Genomic DNA, 6054 nt, shown 5'->3' with positions numbered 1-6054 from the left:
GTGTAAGTGCAAGCACAGAAATTGGGGAAGGCCTGATTTAGTACTTGCTGAAAGCAGGTTCTTCATATCTTGTCCCTGGAGATGAAGTTGCACGCATTTTTTTGCTAAAAGGCAATGACCAGCACATTTAGATCTTGTGTCTTTTGTAATCAGAACTCTGATTGCAAACTGCCGACACAAATGGAGAAGTACTGTGCATTTTAAGAAAAGGGGAATGAAAACTTCTCTAGTATAGATGATACAGACACTCTGTCTAGGTTTGGAAATAATTAAAGAAAAATCTAAGTTCCCGGAACCTCAGGAATTTTTCAGACAGAAAATAACTGTGTGCCTCTCTCTTTCTGCAAACAATGTTTTAACACTGAACAAACATATTGGCAGTTCCAGAAATACTCCTGATCTGCACTAGGCAAATAGACTCAGTCAGGTGACTCATACTAACATCATCTTCTTTGTACTTTTGTTGTTTGGATATTTATTTTTGTACACTGTTTGTTTTTTTTTATACATATACAGCCTTTTAAAAAAAAGAAAAAAAAATATGAAAGCTTTTTTGCACCTATTGTTTGATTTTGCCAGGAAGAAATGTCTTGGAAAGCACGCATTGACAATCGATGTCAGACTAGAAATGAGATTCTTGTCAGATTCAATGATTCATATACAGATATTTACCCCAGCTACAACCTGATGCTGTGACTTTTTTAGATAAATGAGACTTAACATCATTCTTCATAACAATCTCTACCATCAATAATGGCATAAATACTACTACTGGTAGTATTAAATGAATTTCTGGCTTAGTATGCTCCCAACTCCAAGGCTGTATCACTTGCCTACTTTCTGATATGCACTGATTTTTAAGTGCTACTCTAAGCACTCTACTGTGAAGAGCAGGCAGAAGTTTCTTCAAAGACAGAATTTGTTCTTCAGTATGCAACTAGCATAGAACATGTAAAAATTATGTAGGAGCTCAACAGTGTGGCATTTTCTACGAGCATTTCTTCCACTTGCTTCTCACATTTGGGGAAAAATATGGACAATCTCCATTTTAAGTCTCTCTGCTCCAAAGGCAAGGAATAGAGCACTGTGAAGAATGCATTGAACGGAGAACTGAAGAAGTCCTTGGGACTCTATTGAGAAACTTGAGTGAAAAGCTCTGTTACTGATGCTAGAGTCTCCCTGCCAAATTGCTGTTGGTTGTCCATCACGTAGTGATGCTAAGGAATGGACCGGTCCTTCATTTTTGTAAATTGCCACCTTTTGATTTTCACCATTGTTCTTAGGTTTTTATTCCTATTCATATCACTGTTTCTCATTTCTTAAACTCTTGATCTTCTAGTTACAGGTGGGTCAGCAGTTACAGTGCTCATCGTGTTTTCCCATTTGTTTTCTAGACAGGTTAATCTCAAAGCTTGACAAAGGTGGCTTTTTTGTTATTGTTGTTTTGTGTTTTTTTTTTTCTTTTTTTCTTCACGATGTCACACAGCCATGCTGCAGCAAAACTGCTGAGCCCTGGGTCTCAGGGTTTCATGTCATTGACCTTATCCTCAAATGGCCCCTTCAAAAAGGTAATACCAAGCTGGCCCAAAAGTGAGGCACCTCCATCTGTGGAGGCATTCAAGGCCAAGCTGGATCCTGGGCAGCCTGTCTGTGGTTGGCAGCTCTGTCCATGGCCTTGTACACTCACCTCTCGTGGCTGAGTGCTCTCAGGTGGGATCAGATATGCTTTCATGCCATGTATGCCTCTTCTCAGAAAATCGCTTTGTCAAAGACTAATTGATGACAGAACAAGTTAGCTTCCTTGCTGACAAAATATCCCTAGTGTTCTCCAAAGAGAAACAGAAAACACTATATGTGGTAAGATAAAGTATTTAACAGGAAAACTGTGCTAGAGGCATTTTAATTTGCAGCTACAGGCATGGTTTTGAGTACAAATCAGGTAGATCAGAGACCATCACAGGCGGCTAGGTGGGCTGCCAATTACAGTAGTTCTACTGAAATCAATGAGGAGGTGACTGAACAGGTGGATTTTTATCAGAATGTGGAAGGTTTAAGGGCATGAGCCTGGAGTTTACTCAACTCTTGTTTATCATGAAGCCCTTTACTGGCATTATCAAAGTCCTTCTGTCAGAACAGTTACAGAAGATAGAGCCTTATCCAAGAAGCCAATGCATTTGCTATTTGGCATTTCCTTACTTTTAGGTACATAATCAAGCAGACATAATGACCTATGGCTCCTTTTGTAATGATATTTTTAAGTTGTTCATCAAAAAAACTAAAACACCAGAGCCACAACAAACCAGCAGCCCTAAACTCACACTTTTCTGTATGCATTAGGATCACGTACTCTACAAAGAGCAAACCCTCCTATAGCTTTTGTGTCCTCATTTTCAAGAAGGCTCGTCTACCATGGCAAAAAATAAATTGGGACTAGAGTACTAGTTGTCACAAAGCAAACAGAAAATACTTCAAACTGTCAAAATAAATTTAAAGCATTTCAAATGTTTTAACAAAAAAACAGCAGTGATGTTAGATTTAGTCTATAAGTTTTTCACTGTGGAATATACTGTCATTTTGCCAACTTCTTGCTTGCAATATGGTCAAAATTATTTCTAGCTGAAACTGTTAATACAGGTCTGAATCACACATTATTTTCTCCAGTGATGCATATATATCTTACTCTTTAATTAATTCATAGCTTTATTCCATGCTACTAAAGTACGATTCACAGTTCAAGTCAGCCAAAAAAACCCAAAAAACTTCTTGCTACAGATACACCTGAATTTTGAGGCTGATCAGGCTCCTCCAGGAGACCCCTCTGCCCCTGTATGAGATTGGTCTGTAAGGCCAGAGAGGTTGTTTTTTGAAGAAAATATTGATTATTTTATTTATAGCCATGGATGAGGTGGGGAGTGGGTGGATACAGGAGAAATGAAAGACAGTGAAAATATACAGGTAAGCTGTGTATAATCTAAGGTGTTTGTACATCTCTTTGACCAGATTGTGGTCTGGCTGGATCTTTGAGACTGGGTCTTGTCTAATGCATTGGCAGAGCCCCACAGGAGGCTGTGATCCTCATCTTAGGTCTAAAATCCCTGTGTCAGTTTGTCTGGTTTAGAAAATAAGAGCATCGTTTCTCTCTTGTGTGTGCAGAACTCTTTTAAGGAACAAGCAAAATCCAGGCTTTGCATCCATGACATGACCAGGAGCAGCACAATGGTGTTGTTGTGTGGGTTCAAATTCATTTGCAGTGGATTTGATCTCCTCTGAGACCACCGTGATGTCATTGCACTTACGTTCCTGCGTCAATTCCTGGGACTTGTTCCTCCTTCTTGGGAGAAGCTGCTTGCTTGTGGGGATTTCTACTATCACAGGTGGAACAAAGAAAGATGGGTAATACTGGAAAGCCCATGAGGTTGAAGTTGATGGTTAAGAGCTTCCTACACAGCCACCCACCCATGCTTGGTGCTGGGAGTGTTCCTGCCCAACCGACCTGTTGTACACAGCAGCTTCAGTCATCACAGACTAGAGGGAAAACAAGCACTTGCCCTGACCCAGTCATTTCATGGAACTCAGGCAGCCTATCCCAGTCATCAGCTGAGGCCTCTCAGCTGGGACGCCTGCACAGGCCTGCAGTCATCCATGGGAAGCAGCTGGACACCAGAACGCTGGTCCAAGCAAAGCCCTGGCTTAAGCTTAGGCCAGACATGCTTTATGAGTGTCCCTATCACATAGCCCGATGGGATTGAAGTACATTTTTTTTAACCTAGGTCTTCTAAACATGCCATAATGTGATTATCACATATAGTGAAAAATGAGGTGATAGGTCTCGAGTGATAAAGATTACCAGGATTCAACAGATTTCAGAAGATCAGTGAAATAAAGTTGTGAGCCCTTATAGAAATGGTTACGAAAAAATACAGATGGACAAAATGTATTGAAGAGGAAATCCAGAAATTTGTCAGAAAAAAAAAAAACTTACATAGTGCAATCTGAGAAGCATTTCTAGAACTACTGTAACAGATATGCATCTTAAACCAGAGACATTCTGAGTCATTGTCTAAATAATGTCATGTATCTAAATAATTTATCTCTTCAGCTGCATTGCACTATAAGGGCATTTAAATAAAAATGGAACATTTTCTTCTCTAAAATCAACAAGGAATCATCAAAAGAGTGAAACTGTTTCTCAGTTGGACATTGTTGCTGAAATGAATAAGTGCTCTTTCTTATGTGCAAAAACAGTAAACAAGTTTGTCTCATTTGAATGTGTATTTATTATGTTATCATCGAGGGGATGCTGATGTTGTATGTTTGTATCTACTAAATTTGCATTACACTTTGTCTCATGCTTGCATTTCACATTAGCAAATTCTGCCACTCCCATAGTTCAGAATGTATTTCCAGAGGGGAGAGATCAATGCAGCCTCAGACAAGGCCAGAAGGCATGCTCCAGGGGTACCCTTCCAGGTGCCTCAGCAGATCCTCTGGCATGGTTATTGAGCTACCCTATGGAGGGATCATATGTAGCTCTTTGGGACGGAGCTTTTTCCTTGTGGCCCAATTGGCTGAGACCCACAGTAAGTGCCCCTGATAGAAGAATTGGGTTGTTGCTTTAACTTGCTTACACGGGGTCACTGCTCTCTGGTATTACAGTGTGAGGTGACCCTATCATAGAATCATAGAATCGTAGAATGGCCTGGGTTGAAAAAGACTTCAAAGACTATCTAGTTTCAACCCCCATGCAATGGGCAAGGTCACCAACTACTAGAATGCTCACCAACCACTATGTTGTCTGCTGACTCGCACCAAGAAATGTGGCTCTGCTTGCCCTTCTGCTGAGGTGGTTGCTCCTCTTTCCCACATCCTATGGACTCCCTGCCATTGCTGTGAGCCATGGCTTGAGCTGATTGTATCTGTATGGCTTTTCAGAGCAGGGCCTCACGATGAGCCAGCTCCACCACTGCTGGAATGCCCTTCCCAGAAGAGGTAGGATGTTGTGATCTCTCAGACTAGAATAAGGGCATTGCATATTAATGATGTATTGTCATACAGTTTGTGCTTGAGTCCAGACCTCACACGGCTAGACCAAGGAAACCTGAAATATTACTCTAGTGCTACTAATAGGTTATTATTTTAATAGTGGTGAAGTTACCTGAAATACCTGAGAGATCCTACTAGTTGGCAGCTCACCCAATGGCAGCTCTCCTGCCCTGCTAATATTTGGACCGCACAAAAAACTTGCTGAAAAGTGATTAATGCCATCGTTGTAGCATCCATTCTAGACCAGAAGTGGAATTTAAAGAGGAGTCAAAAGTTGGCATAAAGGCAGTTATGAGACCTGGAGGGCAAAAGCATTTCTTACTCTCCATAATGCTTCTTCTTAACCATTTCAGTGCATTCCTAAAGTCAATGAAAACAACAATTTAAATCCCCTGTATTCAAATGAGGATTAAAAAAAGACTAGTGGGCTGAAATTAATGGTGACTCACAAATGAATCAGCTATTGAACACTCATTCAAAACCTGTTTTCAATAAGAAAAAAATAGTATGAATAATTGGAAATTAAGGAGATTTTGCAAGTAAATTCTTGGAGCTATTTAGTGAGTGGAAGTAAGGAATTCCAGAAAGTGTAAAAGAGAGAGTGCACTAAGAAAATCAGTTAGTGCTGTTACTGACCACTGGCATGTACATTTGAAAAAAGGTAAGATATCAGACAAATGTAATAAAGAATTTGACTTTCACTTTTTGAATGTCTTGAGAGATCCAACTGCGTATGAGACATTTGTCCTTCGAGTGAGTAGAACACATCAGTTGTCCACTGCTTGTGACCCCAATCCAACTGGTCACTCACTGCATGCATGCATTGTCCTGTATAGCATCCTTTGTGTTTTCACAGTACTCAAGGATATTTACACTGATACATTAAATGCTTCTCAAGCAACAAGGGCTCTCAGAACACAAAATATATAGAGCACAGAAAGTACAGAGTTTTATCATAAGGAGAAATGAAGTGTCTGATTTGCTTTGATTCGGTCCAGGACCTACTTCTGC

Source organism: Centrocercus urophasianus, unplaced genomic scaffold, assembly GCF_019232065.1.
Source record: "Centrocercus urophasianus isolate 14NV4802_14NV808 unplaced genomic scaffold, USGS_Curo_1.0 seq_5, whole genome shotgun sequence".
NCBI classification, from domain to species: Eukaryota; Metazoa; Chordata; class Aves; order Galliformes; family Phasianidae; genus Centrocercus; species Centrocercus urophasianus.
This window is presented reverse-complemented; position numbering follows the sequence as displayed.